Raw genomic sequence first — 17,811 nt, 5'->3', positions numbered from 1 at the left:
TGCAGTCCTGTTTATATGGGTGTAGTTAGAACTGCCTTGGCAATGGTGGCCCCCCTCTGTTGAGGCGCAGCCTCTCTGCAGTGGCGGGTTGCCTTGGCAACGGTGGGCTGCCTCAGCAATGACGGGCTGCCTCAGCATTGGTTGACTACCTCCGTAGTGGTGGGCTGCCTCGGTAATGGCGGAAGCCCCTCCCCCACAGAGCTGGACCATCCTGGGTTCAGCTGCACTTGCTGTGAAACTCTCAATCCAGTTAGTTTCTGATTGCTGTTCTTTTGTGGGGGTGGGACCAGCCGAGCCTGATCGCCTCATTCCCTGCCTCAGAGCCTTTTTTCTTTTTTGTTAAGTTGGTGTTCCAGTCGCCTGTTGAAGAGGTACCGGGGTCTGTGTTTTTTCCCGTGCGGCGACTCACTGAGCTGGCTTAAACAGAGGCACTGAGATTTGTGGCACTTTTTTTGCCTTGGAATCTACTGTCCTGGTTCCCTGCTCAGTCCCCTTTTTAAACAGACGAATGGGCGACTTCCCGTGGCTCCAATCGCCAGTCAAAAGGGCACCCGGACCGGTGTATTTTGTATGGAGAACCGCTGCTCTGGGGCGCCGACAAAGCAGCCGCGTGGGGCAAAGCAGCGGTGCCGGCTGGCACAGCCGCACTGGCCGAAACAGCCGCGCTGGCGACCTGTGGAGCTCCTCCGCCTGGGAATTGCCTAGTCTGTGGGCAATAAAAATGCAGCATCCACTCACCCTCTGTGCTTTCACTGGGAGCTGCAATCCTGAGCTATTCCTAAATGGCCATCTTGGATCGCATCCCCGGCTAATAGTTTTTTGTTGTTAAATGCAAAAGGTAAGTTTATTCCGCCCTAGGTGTAGGATTATTACAAAACTGAGTTGGCTGGATCCAAATGAATGTGGTTTCCTGTTTGTTTTTCTTGTCATAGTTATTTACCCTTTTTTCCCATAAATCAGAATACCGTACAGAAAGTATTTTTCTTCATAAGATTTGGTGTACCGTGGCTACTGATTTCAGTTGGCTCATATTTCCTAAGTAATCCCTTACCTCATTCTGGTTGATGGATATTTTTAATAAGGGCTTCATGACTTGCTGCTCTCCTAAATTGGTTTATTCATTTGTCTGCAAGTTGACTTTAAAAAGGCTCCACTTGAGGAGGCTCAAATCATTATTCATTCCATATCCTCTCTCACTTATGACAAGACTGGATTTTGGTCCCTTACTCTATTCCCAGTTTTATTCATATGAACCCTCTCTATTCTTTAACCTCTTCTTTAAGTGGAACATTTCCTCCTTTCCTTTGCCACCTGAAATATGCTCTAAACATTTGAACTGATGAATCATATTCTTGTTTCTGTCCTTCCTTCTTCCTCTATTTTCATCTCAGCTATTTCATGGCCTCTTTGATCTACTGCTGCAAATAAGGCATTGTCTCTGAATGATTCATTTTGAACAGTGCAGTTCTATGCTCTTGACAGTAAGCAAGGGAGAGATTCTCCACTCAGGCAGTACCTACCTACAATTGCTCTGTTTTCCCCACTGGATGAACAAACTCTTTTCTTTCTACAGCATATCTTTCACTTGGTTCACAAATTCTGTATGCCTCCTGATGCTTGGCAGAGTGATAGGCATTGAAGAGAGAGTGATCATGACCTTGCCAGCAAGCACTGACCTTATTTATTTAATTTATGGACAGTCAACTATTTCAACCATGCTATGGATAAAGGCAGCTTCAAAATTATTTTTATCTTTTTTTCTGCAGATTTACTCATCCTGATTAATCATACATTAAAACTTACTTTGCATTTCTTGGGGTATAGAATTCAACAACTCTATAATGTGCTGGAGAATGGACTGGTTGGTCCATTCAAATGTGTTCATGAAATATCCACATTGGGCCATACAATGTTTGCCCTATTTTTCTTGCACACATATTTCTATTGCTTCCTGTATTAGATATCTTTGTAGGCAACTGGAGGGCAAGGGCCAGGTCTATTTGACTTGATTTTTAGGGAAACTAGGTCAGAACCACATCACTCTTATGTGAACAGGTTATATATTCAACAGGTTACTGATTTACTGGATTTAATGAATTTTCTTTTCTTTGTGCTTTCTAAGGAAAGTAGTAACTGTTAAACGAAATAAAATAAGCACAGGCTATAAACGTTTAGCCATAATTGTGAGGAGGCTTTAAATATGGGTTGCTTATCTTCTGTGCTTATTGATTTTCATATTCGACACTCAGCTCGAGCTATGCATTTGATATTGTTGACTCTTCTAGATTGATACTTCGGGTCCTGCTTCCTTTGCTGTGATGTGGATGGATGGCACTTTTGTTTTCTTCTAGTTAAGCAGAGTAACTGATAAGTTCTGGTGTTAAGGTTGTCAATGGTTCACAACCAGGGAAGTTTTAAACTACATTGTCTGACAGGTGAGTCATTCAGCCTCCAAGCCTTTCTATAATACATTATTATTTCTAATATGAAAACTTTGAAACTATCCCTTCTCCATCTCAGGGGAATGTGTGGGGTTTTATGTTTTGTTTTTGTGCCTTCCTTTTTTGTGTGTGATTTGGTACAGTAAATTATTTGAAAAATGACTACCCCTTTTTATAGGTGCTTTACAAATGGCCTACTGAGTAAATGGACTAGTCCATGTCTCTGTGCTGATATAGAAACAGCTTTGGGCTCTCAGCTCTCAAAATGGGCCAGGGAGAGAATCTCCTTAGATGTCAATGTGCTTTAATTTTTTTTAGTGCAGGCGGGTTTTCCAAATGAGGTTGGAAAGCATCAAACTTATTGTAAAGTACTGAGTTGGTTTTAAATGTCATTTTATTTTATTTATTTTGAGACAGTCTCACTGTGTCTTCCAGACTGGAGTGCAGTGGTGCGATCTCAGCTCACTGCAACCTCCACCTCCCAGGTTCCAGCAATTCTCCTGCCTCAGCCTCCCAAGTAGCTAAGAGTACAGGTGCCCGCCACAACGCCCGGCTACTTTTTGTATTTTTAGTAGAGGCGAGGTTTCACCACATTGGCCAGGATGGTCTTGAACTCCTGACCTTGAGATCAGACTGCCTCAGCCTCCCAAAATACTGGGATTACAAGCATAAGCCACCGTGCCTGGCTTAGATGCCATTTTAAAAACAAGATTGTTTAAACATGACACCATTTTTTTATGATTATTAATTACATATTTTTATTATACTTTAAGTTCTGGGGTGCATGTGCAGATCTTGCAGGATTGTTACATAGTTATACACATACCATGGTGGTTTGCTGCTTCCATCCCCTCATCACCTACATTAGGTATTTCTCTTAATGTTATCCCTCCCCAACCACCCCACCCCCTTGTATTACTCCCCTAGCCCCCCACCCCCAACAGACCCCAGTGTATGATATTCCCCTTCATGTGTTCTCATTGTTCAACACCTACTTATGAGTGAGAACATGCAGTGTTTGGTTTTCTGTTCTTGTGTCAGTTTGCTGAGAATGATGGTTTCCAGATTCATCCATGTCCCTGCAAAGGACATGAACTTATCCTTTTCATAGCTGCATAGTATTCCATGGTGTATATGTGCCACATTTTCTTTATCCATTCTATCATTGATGGGCATTTGGGTTGGTTCCAGGTCTTTGCTGTTCGTAAATAGTGCTGCAATGAACATACGTGTGCATGTGTCTTTATAATAGAACTATTTATAATTCTTTGGGTATATACCCAGTAATGGAATTGCTGGGTCAAATTGTATTTCTATTTCTAGATCCTTGAGGATTTTCCACACTATCTTCCACAATGGTTGAACGAATTTACACTCCCACCAACAGTGTAAAAGCATTCCTATTTCTCCACATCCCCTCCAGCATCTGTTGTCTCCAGATTGTTTAATGATTGCCATTACAACTGCTGTGAGATGATGTCTCAAAATGGTTTTGATTTGGATTTCTCTAATGACCAGTGATGATGTGCATTTTTTCGCATTTCCTGGCCACATAAATGTCTTCTTTTGAAAAGTGCCTCTTCATATCCTTCATCCACTTTTTATGGGGTTGTTTTTTTCTTGTAAATTTGTTTTAGTACTTTGTAGATTCTGGATATTAGCCCTTTGTCAGATGGGTAGCTTGCAAAATTTTTTGCCCATTCCGTTGGTTGCCAATTCACTCTAATGACTGATTCTTTTGCTGTGTAGAAGCTCTTAAGTTTAATTAGATCGCATTTGTCTATTTTGGCTTTTGTTGCTATTGCTTTTGGTGTTTTAACCATGAAGTCCTTGCCTACACCTATGTCTTGAATGTTATTGCCTAGGTTTTCTTCTAGGGTTTTTATGGTGTCAGCTCTTATGTTTAAATCTTTAATCCATCTGGAGTAAATTTTTGTTTTACTCCAGATGGATTAAAGATGTAAGGAATGGGTCCAGTTTCAGCTTTCTGCACATGGTTAGTCAGTTTTTCCAACACCATTTATTAAACAGGGAATCCTTTCCCCATTGCTTGTTTTTGTCAGGTTTGTCAAGGATCAGATAGCTGTAGGTGTGTGGCATTACTTCTGAGGCCTATGTCCTGTTCCATTGGTCTATATCTCTGTTTTGGTACCAGTACCATGCTGTTTTGAGTACTGTAGCCTTATAGTATAGTTTGAAGTCAGGTAGCGTGATGCCTCCCACTTTGCTCTTTTTGCTTAGAATTGTCTTTGCTATGTGGGCTATTTTTTGGTTCCATATGAAGTTTAAGGTGGTTTTTTCCAGTTCTGTGAAGCAGGTCAATCGTAACTTGATGGGGATAACGTTGAATGTTTAAATTACTTTGGGCAGTATGGTCATTTTCATGATATTGATTCTTCCTAACCATGAGCATGGAATGCATTTCCATCTGCTGTGTCCTCTCTTATTTCCTTGAGCAGTGGTTTGTAGTTCTCCTTGAAGAGGTCCTTCACGTCTTTTGTTAGTTGTATTCCTGATATTTTATTCTGTTTGTAGCAATTGTGAATGAGAGTTCACTCATGATTTGGCTCTCCATTATTAGTGCATAGGAATGCAGAGACACAACTGAAAAAGAAAACTTCAGGCCAATATCCATAATGAACATTGACGTAAAAATCTTCAATAAAATACTGGCAAACCAAATGTAACAGCACGTCAATATACTTATCCATCACGATTGAGTAATCTCCATCCCGGGGATGCAAAGCTGGTTCAACATATGCAAATCTATAAACGTAATCCATCACATAAACAGAACCAAAAGCTAAAAACTCTCAATAACTAGAAATCAATGGAATGTATCTCAAAATAATAAAAGCTATCTACAAGAAACCCACAGCCAATATCATGCTGAATGGGCAGAAACTGGAAGCATTCCCTTTAAAAACTGGCACTAGACAAGGATGCCCTCTCTCACCACTCCTATTCAACATAGTATTGGAAGTTCTAGCCACAGCAATCAGGTAAGAAAAAGAAATAAAGGGTATTCAATTAGGAAAAGAGGAAGTCAAATTGTCTCTATTTGCAGACAACAGATTGTATATTTATAATACCACATTGTCTTAGCTCATAATCTCCCTAATATGATAAGCAACTTCAGCAAAGTCTCAGCATACAAAATTAATGTGCAAAAATCACAGACATTCCTAGACACCTTATTTTTAAAGCAATACATCATAGCCAGTCAAAATTCCCAAGTGAAAAAAAAAAGTGTTATTTAATTTATCCAGTATGCTTAAAATCTAGGATATCCCAGGGGTTTGGCTAACCTAGTCATGAGGTTGCTCCTCAATACCACTGTCACCTCCAACCTTTTAAATCAAAAAAATAAAAATGTATGGCAGCAAAGGAAGATTCTCAAAGAAAGATGCTCTGAGGCAGAGACTGGCCTTCATTCTTCATATGGTCAGACTACAATTAACTAGAGTATCAGTAGCTCTGTTAGGCATTATAAATTTCTGTTTATCTCAAAAGTCTTATTTTTGTTTGAAGCTTCTTGGAGTTGATGAAGTCTTGCCTTAATGTATGAATGCAGAAGTCTGCCTTTGAAAACATGCTGTGTATTACCGAAAAGATGGTGTGAATGACTGAGAACTATGGAGGTGGTGGGTATCAGAACCAACCTTGGGGGAAGTACTCTTTAGCAGTGTGATTCACAATTTTTCTTCTTCAAAATATCCCTCTTTTATCTACTCCCCAAATGCCTGCAATGGTGTCTACATTTTCACCTCTGCAACTCATTCCTTTGATTCAAGCATTGTTGCCCACACCAGAAACCTTCTCCTAAAATACACAGAACCTAAAAGGAGCAATAATGAAATTGATAAGACCATACAGCAAATAAGTCAATCAGATTGCCATCTTTCCAGATACAGGAAGGAAAGGGGCAGTGACTGTAGCTCACTGGGCTTTGGGGTACTTGGAAGAAGTCCTTGAAAGAAAGATTGGAATACAAGAAGGGAAAGAACACAATAAAACTCATTTCATAATATTTTAAAGAATAAGCCTGTTATGTCCATGGGTCATTATCTTAAACTGCAGAGAGAAGACTGTGGTGTCAGCTTGTGTGTGTGTGTGTGTGTGCGCACATGTGCACATGCATTCATGGTGGGTGGGGTGCTTTTTTCAAAGTGCAATATAGCAAAAAAAAATTCTTTGAGGCTGCTGTTAGTGGGATTCTAGATAGTTTAGATTTTACCACAAATCTATAAGAGATAATAAGCAATTTGAATATTGTGTCATATAAATAGAACAGGATATGTTCACCATCACCCTCCCCTACCAAGCAAATCCAAATAGAGCCTAGGGTTGGGGGAAGAGTGATAAATCCTCAGTCCTCCACCCTGAATTTAGTTGTGATAGATGTCTGATAACTTTAACCGGCGTATGGGGAGAATGGTGTTCTGTCTCTTTACCTCTCTTAAGAACAGAATTAGGGTATGTTTTCTTTAATTTGCAAAAACCTGAGTTAAGAGTTCTTTCTGGCCTTACATGGGTGGTGAAAATTAAAAAGGGTCAAAGACAATCTCACGATTAGTGAGAAAGTACATCCCTCCCACCCCCTGCCATCTACCAATCCCATTTACAAAGACTCCCCTGTCTTCCAAAACAGAACCTGTAAATTACCATTGAAATCTGCCCCAACAGGCTGTGCTCAAGTAGGAGTCAGAGCCTTTGTTAGCAGGGGTTTGTGGGGGATGGCACCATAGTGAACACAGTTAAGCCTCACTAATTCCCTGAATGAGGGAAAGGCCAATCTTGATTTGTAAGAAGCCTGAATTTGAAAATAGGTTTAAAGAAATGCCATGTTGTTATTTCTAAAAACCTGCAGTCAAACTGCTGCCTGGGGTCTGTGCTCTGAGCTGCCTAGACTCTTAAGGCCTCAAACAAATAGATAAGGACTATAATTAGCATATTGGTCATTTGAATGCAAAGTGCACTAAGAGTGGCGCTTTAAAAACGTGTGTTAGCATACTCTCCTAGCAGGCTGTCACTTTTCTATGTTTATAGTATTAATTTGCCTAGCAACCTGCCCCCTTTCCTTTTTGGCAGTAAACTTTAGCCTTGCATGTCAGAATTCGTTAAATTTTCCATATTAGCAGCCAGAATGAACAAGTAAGTGTGTGTGCGTGGCGGGGGTTGCTATGGGAGGGAGGTGGTGAACCACTTTTTAAAATCATCATGAACATATTGTAAACTTCTATTCTACTGACCTTTAAAATTCATCAGTTAATTGATATTTATTTACTGAGTAGGGAATGTATTCTCTTGGATGATTAAAAAGGGTAGGAGGGGCAAGCTGTTTCAAATTTCCTTCCCCTGCAAGTGACCATATCAAGTAAACATGAGAGAACATTGACTGTAAGAAGTTCCTGCATTATCGCAAAAAAAGAATTGATTATGAAGTGCAACAGGTGCTTAGTTACATGGAACAACAGCACATTGAGATCTGCATCTGTCAAATACAGCTTCCATGGTCAGCCAATGCTGTGTGCACATATTAACTTTGTTTGTAAATTCACAGTTGAGACCACTTAATTTGAAGTGTGACTGAGTTACGTTTGGGAGGGCAAAACAGAAGAGAAGGTGCATACAGCTTCAGTTTTACCCAAATATTCAATGTCTTCATCATTTTGCTGTGGACATAGAAGAAAAAGGATATATTCACTACCAGAACGAACCATCTGGTACTCTGGACAGGAAAAAAAAAAAAAAAAAAAAAAAAGCTGGGTAAAGCCTCCAAGAAGATCAAATTTAATGCCTTCTCCTTGAGAATACCACCCCCTCCACTGCCCCATTCCACTTCCTGGCCTTCTTCAGACACTCAGAGACATCAGACACTGAGAGAGATCAAGAGAGAATACCCACAAGCCTGTGGAAGAAAAATAGTCCTTAAGTAATGAAATCCCTGATACAGTGGTTCCCAAATTTTGCTACACATCAGAATCTAAAGAGATTAGAGCATGAGGAGATTTTTTAAAAATTCTAGTGTCCAGATTCATGCTATCCATTTAAGTTAGAATGTCTAGGGGTAGGAGCCAAGCACTAGCATTTTATAAAAATGACCAGGTGGTTCCTTGAGCCCCCAAAAGGAGAACCACTACCCTAATGCTTTCCTACTTCACATGCATTTAATTTATATTTAACCTTTCCAATTACCCTAAGAAGAAGGTGCTATTAGAACCCTCATTTTACAGATGCAGAAACTGAGGTTCAGAGGGACTAAATAAGTTGCCCAAGGTTACCAAACTATAAAATAGTGAATCTGGGATTTGAAGGCCAGTGGTTTAATTACAGAGACTGCATGCTGAATGTCTATGTAATAATCCCCTTCCTGGCTTTTGTCCTTGTATCCAGTACCATTCCACTAAATTTGATATAGGACAATCCCACATCAATGTGGTGAGAGTTCATTAGACATCTGTTATGTAAATCATACCCATTTTAGTCACACTGTGAGCCTCTAAGTGGATTCCAGGAAATATGGCTAACTTTTGGTCATTCAAGGGGCCTTCTAGGTAACCCTGGCTTGGTTACCATTTGTTATGGTAAAGCTTAATTAGCCAAAGACTATCAGAGAGAAGACTGTAGTCCCACAAACTCAAATTTATTGTGTGGTTTAACAACTGATTATCTCCTGTAATAAATGCAAGTAGCAAAGCAGGCTTAAGGCATCACTGGTAAGAAAGCAGTAGTCACTCACAGGAGGCTGGGTAGTTGTGGCCTTTTACAACTGCTGTGTGACCTTGGGAGAAAGTGTTTTCTGTTAACTTTGCAGCTGGCTTTATCTGTCCATTGTCCCAGCCTGATTAATGGCAGGGTTGCTTTTTCTTAGCTCAAACTGACTTTCACTCTTTCGGTTCTGGGCAAGTTTTGACTCTTTCAGGATTTGGTCCTTTTCAGAAAGGGATGAGCCTGATAAAAATATTGACATTCAGATCAACTATTAATAACGTTGCCCCTCTTCAGCCAAGTTGGTAAAATAATTAATGGAAAAATGTATGTAAATACCAGGCAAGTCTAAATAAAGTCAGTATTTGAGTTAGTAGTCATATACTAATGTCGGTTTCCAGGGATTTGACAATGTACTGTGGCTGTGCAAAATAAAATCCATATAATATATCAAAATATTGGGGGAAACTCAGTGAAGGATAATGGGAACCCTCTATTTTTGTAACTCTATTTTTGTACTATTTTTGTAACTTCGTGTAAGTCTTAAACTACTTCAAAATAAGAAAACTATAAAAGATGTTTAATGGGAGAACAGGTTTGTGTTGATTGTCTAAATAAGACTTTTCTAAGTTAGTCTTACTTTATCTATGCTCTTCCATGACTAACCCAAAATTCATTGTACCAGTGTTCTCTTTTATGCTTCTAGATTTGAATATTGGGTACAGTGGTGATATCAGTGTCTTAGTCAACATCCATGTCCACCAGGTACAGATCCCTTTGGGATTATAAATATAGGATGAGTGTGTTCATCAACAAGATGCCATTTGAGTACAGTCTGAAAATATGTGTCCAATATCATCATGTAGGAAAGGAGGGAGAAAGTTGTGATAGGCAGAGGGAATAGCAGGCATGTATGAAAAGTCAAGTCACATCAAGGAAACAGAGGAAGTTTGATAGGGCTCACCCTCAGGATGTAATGTGGGGATGGTAGAAGAAAAACCTGGAAATATGAGTTATAGCTTGTGTGTGACCATCTGGATGTGATTCTCCTCTCTCTGAAATTAAAGAATTTGGACTTTTTTGTAGTACTTGCTGCATCTGTCTTGTACCACAGTTGCCTGGGTGTATATTTTCTCTTCCCAACTAGATTCCAAGTTTCTTGAGGAGATGGTCCAAGTTTGATTCACCTTTGTAGCCTCTGTAGCACCTAGATGTGTGTTTTGCACTTAGTAGGTGCTGAATAAATCTGTCCCAGGAATTACTAATGTATCACAAAGATGCCACTGATATTCCCTCTCAAGAACATCTGTAGCCCCATGAGAATATAGAGTGAGGTGTTTACCCCCAGAGAAATGAAAGTCGCAAGCAGAAAATCACACAACAAATCTCCCTTAATCTCTCTTTGTGTCGGGCTTTGGTGACTGGGTTTGGCCATGCCCTACCATCTTTGACACATGGCCCTCCTTCCCCCAGACCATGCCCATGGTGATACCGTTTGAAGAGAGGTAATGTGCCTTGCCTCAGTCAATTAGGCATTTTACTCACACCTCCCTCTATTTAGCTTTACTGGAGGGCTGCAGCGCTGCCTCACCTTTTCACCACCTGTTCCTCATGTCTCTGAATTATAGTGAATACATGGGTTCAAGAGGGACGTGGAGAGGGTAGGTATGGAACTCTTCAAGACTGTTTCCAGAATTTGACTGACTTAAATTGTCTGAGATGATCTCCACCACTTGCCTTTTGGTGATTTGTTTTTCCTTTGCCTCCTGAGAGAAATGTTCTATTGCTCACCATTTCAGACGGTTGGGTGTGGGGATGGGGGCACTTCTGTTCCTGACAACCTCATTATGTGATTATCAGGAGCAGACACTGCCCAGGTTGTCACGACAACCAGCAATGATTCAAAGCTTCCCTGAAAGGTCTGTATCTCCAGCAAATAATCAGCCTTTAGCTCTCAGCAGATGCTGAACTGAACAGCCAATCACAGGTGAGCTGGGAAAACATGACATCATATAGTCCAGCCGGTCCCAAAAAATATAAATAAGATTTATTTTTCTATTTACCTCCTTCATTCTTTATTCCCCAGATTTTGTTCTCCACTTTCTCCTTTTATTTTTTCTTAGCAAAATGGGGAGAACAATGAAACCAACTTTCCATATTCAATTCACTCTGCAGGTTGACTTAGGTTCCAGTAGTGCAGTGATTGGGAGCATGTGAGGAAGGAATGTGTAATGTGATCCACTTGGGAGAAAAATCAAACAGAGCATCAGCTCAATTAAATAATATGGTTTGATATGTAGGACCATGGTGGAAGCAGGGCTAATTAAAACAAAGTCAGAGGAGAGGAACTTTCTAATTCTCATATTAATTCACCCAGAGTCACCTGGATTTAATTGTCTTCTGTTTTTTCTTCACTAACTCCCTGGTGGAAGGGAAGAGGGCAAAAGCTGGGGACTTCAGAAAGCTTGTAGGTTCTACAGGGCAGGTCTCTAACGGGGAATAATTATAGTGAAGGAAGGTCAGGAGAAACCCTTCATTCCCAAGCTGTCACCATTTAGGGAGCATATGTAAATGCAACTCATCAAGTCTATTAAGGAGATGTATAGCTCAGAAATCTGTTAAATCTACTTTTGTTCCATTAGCTGTTTGTATCCATACAACAATCCAAGGAGACAGGCAAGACGAGTTTGATGGAAGAGAAAACTAGTGCCCAGCAAAATTTGAGTCTTATTTGGGATTTCCTCTCCAGAGGCTGGAATAGAATATGGCTTTCCTGGTTTCAGGCCAGAACTCTGAAGACCCAAGAGAATGGTGATTTCCCAGCCATGGGCTTTCCTCTTTCCCACACCTCTGATTTTTCAGAGACCTAGTACAAGATCTCTTGGCATCTCTGACGCTCCTTGCTTTTTGCCCAGCAGGTAACCCACAATGCGGCGAGCCACAGAAGAGCCTGAGACCCCAGTGATGGAAGTGGGGAGGCAGGAAGGAAGGGGCTCTATTGTACCAGACTGCAGTAATGGTAACAGGTTGTAGTAAGCAGCCCTGAGTGAAGGAGGAGTTAGGCACTGTGTTCCTAGCCAATGCTGTGCATCAGCTGCCAAACCAGGATCTTTTATATTCAGAGAAAGTGTGGGGACGAGTGTGTGTGTGTGTGTGTGTGTGTGTGTGTGTGTGTATTGTTTTTTTTTAAGTGCAGCTGCTGGAGCAAAAGATATGAAGACTGAAACCCACAAAGACCCAGAGTCGACTACTGGGAGCAACTTCTGGCTGTAGGACTTGAGGGGCAGGGGTGGGAAGGGAGCAAGAAAATCTGAGTTGCTTTTGCCCAGTGGGTTATTCATTACTGCTTTGCATTCAATGCCTGCCCAGGTATGGCTCAGCTCAGTCTGGCAAGCTATAGCCTTGATTGCTACACCTGAATCACTGACCCTGCATTCAGACCTCTTTCAGTATAGCAGGGGTGGTTTGCTTGCTTTTGTCTTAACCAAAATAAGACTGTATTTCCCCTTTTAATGATGTTTCTTACAAGTAAAATATAATATATGCTTATTGTAAAAACATACAAACAACACAGTTAATGTCCCCCATCATATACACATACTCACATTTCTTTCCTCCCTTCTTTTATTCCCAGAGTTACCCTCTTAGCAGTTTAAACACACATGGACACCCAATTTTTTAAACAAAAATAAAATTATAATGCACATGCTGTTCTGCATTTTTTCACTTAGAAGTGGGTCAAGAGTGTTACTATTTCAGTACATAGGGGTCTAGATACTTGATTTTTAAAGCTGATACATAATATTCCAAAATATATATCTACCATAATTTATTTAATAATTCCTTTATTTGGGCAGGAGAAAACTTGGGGAGGTGATAGATATGTTTATGGCTTGGATGGTGGTGATAGTTCCACAGGTGTATGCTTATTCCCAAACTCATAAAGTTGTGTGCATTAAATATGTACAGCTTTTTACATGGCAATCATACTTTGACAAAGTGGCTTAAAACAATGATTCCCTTATTGAGGGACATTTAGTCTACCTTTTATGTAATATTTGTCATTGTTACATAATATTCAGCATAACATACTTGAACATTTCTTGGCATGTTTTTATGAGTAGATTCATAATCAAATTCCTTGAGTTGGAAATGCTGGGTCAAGCTGCATATGCATTTTTAAATTTCATAAGAATTACCCACTTGTGCTCCCAAAAGATTGCGCCATTTACACTTCCATCAATTATATATGAGAGTGAGCAATGTTCCCTTTATTCAGGATTCCACTGAAACAGCTTGAAGATGTTCATTTTAGTTGACTTCTCATGCTTCTCACTTCTCATAGGAATCAAGGGGCTAGTGGAGTTGGTGAGTTCCAAAGAAGAAATACAACTCAAGTGGCCAAATAGAGTAGCAGAACAAACATAGAGCTGAGAGTGGGAGACCTGGTTTCCAGGACCATCTTTGTGAGGCAGTGGACAGGTAACTTCAAACGCCTGATCTCTATTGTCTCATCTGTGAAATGCAGATCATGATAACTGCCATAGTAAACTGTTGTGGTTGTTGTGAGGATCAAATGGGGAGACGCAAAAGTGGTTTGTAACCTGAGAAGTAGGATACACGTGCCAAGTGGTTCTGATGGTAGTGTTCTAATATCCTTAAATCAAAGAGCTCCCAAGCAAGAGAACAGTGAGTCGAGTGGTAAAAATGATGAGTTAAGTGGGAAAAATTACACAGCTGAAATTTTTAAGATATTTCTGATTAGAATCCCTTCCCTGAAAGCTCCCATGCAATTGCCCTATATTCTTGGAGAACAAACCATGTTATCCGTTAAGATTGCTTTCTTGTATCAAGAATAATACAGGTTATTGCCCTTTCACAGGAAGATCCTAGGCTTGGGTCCTAAGTCCACTCCTCTTTCTAGACATCACTATGCTTTCATTTGTCAATCACCTAATAGGATTTTGGCCCCATGCTCCTTTCTATAATCACTAGGGAGAGAAGAAATACACACATGAAACGTTTAAGTAACCATGTGTGGTGACTGCATAAATATCTCTGAATTATAGCTGAGGTATATGGGAATATTAGAGTGAAATCAAATACCTTCTAATTACAATTTAAATCAATAGTCTAGAAGACCCAAGTTAAATCATTAGCCAGGAAAATCAAGTTATATTTTTCTATTTCTTAAAAAAGATTCTTGTTTAACCCAAATAAATGTATTTTACGATCAGAGATGTTAACATTGAATAAATTACATTCATTTTTATTTGTGATTTTTGAGATTATTTTTTACCATGGTGTAAACAAAAAATCAATGGTATGGGGTTTTTTTTTTAACTCCAAAGTTAATTAAAAAGATATCTGTGAAATCATTGGAGGTAGAACCATCCTGATTCCAACCTATTAATCAAAGATTTGAGAGTGAGGGTGTTGAACGTTTTTGCATTAAAGACAGGCACCACACCAAAAAAGGTATTTTAAAAATGCCCGATTTTTTAAAAACACCAATCTTAGTCTGTTTCTTTTAAAGAAAGTATGTATTTTAACAAAACCAGCAATACCACACTTAATTCTTAGCAGTACTACACCGTATCATATTAGAAAAATCATGGACATTGGACTCATTTAGATAAAATCCCAGCTCTACCACTTTCTACAATGTTAATGTAATACTCATATATGCATTAAAATATATTTGATTTAGGAAAATAAAATGCAAAGTGACCCTTTAAAATAATCTGGATTACAGAGTTTACTTAGGCTTTGCCTCCCTCTTTCTTGTTTTGCCATAGAGTGGATCACTGTTGTTTTTCTCAGTTCCCTGTATCATCACAATTTAAAATGAATTAGTCCAAAAGAGGCATCCCTTTCTCCAACTGCTTGAGATGTTATGTCTGGTGAATCTGTAGCTCTTTTGCACGACTTTAACTAAAAGGACCTTGGCAGATATATTCGTTCACCCTTGGCCTTGAAACTTATTTTGTTGGCACTATGGAGAAACTGAATAAAAATTCACTGGAAAAGGTCATGATCCATTTTGGCCATTTAAGTATGTGAGGATATGTTTATCTTTATAAAAATAAATCTGAAAGTAGAAAGAAAAAGTTACTAATAATACTACTATTTCAACCCAACTATTACAATTTTATGTTCTCTTCTGATCGTTTTCTGTAGGCATACTTTACATCATTATAATTTGAATATCGTTATTATATTGTATTATTTGAGTTTTTATGGCAACTTACTGTCTCCTTGCTAAGATTCACCATAATTTACATAATGTAGCCAAATCATGGGGAGTATGGATTTTGGAGTAGCAAGAGATGGTTTTAAGAGTTAAATTTTAGAAAGCATTAGACACCTGCAAAAATTTGAACCATATCCTAAAGACAAGAGAAGGCATTAAAGGTTTAAGGGAAAGGACGAACAGGGAGAATCACATTTAATCTCCATTTAAAGTAAAATTATTTTTATTTTTTGTATAATGCCTTGCTTTTTGGAATGTGTGTGTTTCATATACAAAAAAGTAGTTTCCGCATCTAGACTGCCATCTCTTTGAATCCCACCACCGCATCTGCCTGTCTTAGTTTTATTTAAGAGAGTCCATCAGTTTAACCTGCCTGGCTGACAGGTGGTGTCCCAAATTGAAACCATTTTTCCCCCCGAATAAAGCGTGCCCGTGTAGCTGGACAGATTTCATCCCCTGAAAATTCATCTGTAATCCCAATTTTCCTGAGGGGAGCAATTAAGGAAGATACATGAAATCTCCCCTCCTCTCCATCCTGTCAGGTGCATCTCTTTTTTGATGGCCCCACCTCTGTCTAGACAACCCTGACAGTGTAGAAGTTTCCATCTCCTTTCCCTTTCCCTCTCCGTGTTCCCTCCCCTTCAGTTTTTCCCCCCTCCCAGGCGCTTCCTGCCTGGAAACAAAAGATTGGTCCCCAGTAGCCCACTCAGGGCGATTTTAGTTTTATGCTCACCATCTGATTGGCCTAGGTAAGGTGCAGAGCTTGGGTGACGTCATAGTAGAGAAGGGCTAGGGAGCGGTTGCCGAGCAGGGGCTCTACCGCGGGCGGGCAGCTGTGCCAGCTAACCGTCTGGGATCTCGCACTGGGGGCTGCAGCTTTTCCCCGCCTAGAGCCAGTGTGCGGGGGCGGGAGAAAAGCCAGGGGGAGCGGGCTGGGCCCGGGGCTGCGGCTGCGGCCGCGGGGCTGCGGCTCCCCAGCCCCGCCAGCTGGAGCGCTCGGTGGTAGAGGAAAGGTCTTGACTGGGTGGCTGGATCCGTGGCAGGTAAATCCCGCGACTAACTGCACCCGGGCTAGCGCCGGGGAGGGGGTGGCTATTGGATAATGCTTTAAAGCTTCTGGGCAGATGTTCTGCCTTTCCGGACCCTGCTCCATCCTGGTTGTGTCCCAGCCTCGAGTCTCCTACGTGGCTCCCCGTAGCCCTGAGACCAAGCGAGCAGTCTGCAAGATCCCGGTTTGCCGGACAAGTGGGTGTGTCAGGGCCGTTCCCGAAGGGCCGGGGCTCCTTCGCTCGGTCAAACCCTAGACTCGTTTACTGGGGCCTGAGCCACTTGAGGCAAAATCCGCCTTGAAAGCTACGTCAGCCTGTAAGTCTTCCCTTTCGCCCCCCCCGCCCCCCTACCCAACCCCAGTAGCTGTGACAGCAGTCCCCTAGAGAAGGGGAGGGGGTGTGGCCACGGTCTGGCCAAGTCCGCGGCAGAACCCACACCCCCACCCGAGCAAACAGAAAAAGTGACGATTTTCTTAAACGGGTGCCTTCCCCTCTTTTATTTTTCTTTATCCCCCTCCCCTTTTTTTGGTGGGGGGGATGGTAATGACAGGGAGACTCTTTTCTCCTGTGGGGACTGGAATGATGCAATAACGTCCCCAGAAAGCTCTGGGTCCCTGGATTGGCCCTGTCTTTGTCTGGGGAGCGGGGTCATTCGGTCCACTGCCTCTCCTTCTCCCCCGTTCCCATTAGCTCGCTGGGGGCATTGCCCTCAGTTTGTGAACTGGCTCTGGCAAGATTACTGCCGCACTTTTGGGTGAACTGAACATTTTAGATTCTTGCTCTGGCTGGTTTTCCTTCCCTAGGTGGTGGTTAAGGGGTGGGGTGGGGTGGGGGATGGTGGGAAGGGGGGTTCAAGCAAGGAGGGAGCTACAGGCCCCACTTGTTTTTTTTGGTCCCACCTTTCAGAATGCAATTCCAGATTCTAGGCTTGAGGGTTCTGGGCTGTTGGTCTGTAGAAGCAAAGGAGAGAAGGGTGAGTGCCTTGGCTTTGGGAAGCATGATGGGGGCGGTTGCAGTGCTATTTTTAAAAAACGGCTTTCAGCAGGGAAGCCTTTAGCCATGTTAGTCTTGCTCCCCCCATGGTTTTGCAGACTCAAATCCAGGCCAAGTGTATGGCTGTCTGAGGTATTGGAACAGAAGGAGGTCCATTCCTGTTGGTGACAACACCGTGGCCCTGTTCTGGGATGAGCAAGGTGTAAAGGTCAGTGCGGTTTTCACTGGGCCATTTGCAAATTTATAATGGGGCAAGATCTGTGATTTGGTACTTGAGACCTCCAATCAGGGGCAACTTTGGGCAAAGGGGCTTGTTATGGTGATGAATAACAGGCAGAGGCTTGGAGAGAGAGCCGTTTGTAAA

At 41.3% G+C, this 17,811-nt stretch overlaps 1 protein-coding gene across 15 annotated transcripts in view; it reads left to right on the top strand.

Annotated features, from left to right (window-relative positions):
* The window catches only part of PAK3 (p21 (RAC1) activated kinase 3), a 291,376-nt gene that overhangs the window by 149,891 nt on the left and 123,674 nt on the right, over positions 1-17,811 (top strand). For 4 of the 15 annotated variants that reach the window (XM_017502172.2, XM_017502164.2, XM_037729098.1 and 1 more), the window contains exons 1-2: positions 16,175-16,448; positions 17,546-17,655. The exons of 3 other annotated variants lie outside the window; for them this stretch is intronic. The gene's annotated coding sequence lies outside the window, so the exon portion shown is untranslated. Of the gene's footprint in view, positions 1-16,174; positions 16,449-16,663; positions 16,771-17,360; positions 17,428-17,545; positions 17,656-17,811 lie in introns of those variants that run through there. 8 more of the 15 variants (XM_017502154.2, XM_017502159.2, XM_037729099.1 and 5 more) reach the window with 5 other exon arrangements.

Source organism: Cebus imitator, unplaced genomic scaffold, assembly GCF_001604975.1.
Source record: "Cebus imitator isolate Cc_AM_T3 unplaced genomic scaffold, Cebus_imitator-1.0 Scaffold292, whole genome shotgun sequence".
NCBI lineage: Eukaryota > Metazoa > Chordata > Mammalia > Primates > Cebidae > Cebus > Cebus imitator.
The sequence above is the reverse complement of the archived record's forward strand: the minus strand, read 5'-3'. Positions and strand labels throughout refer to the sequence as shown.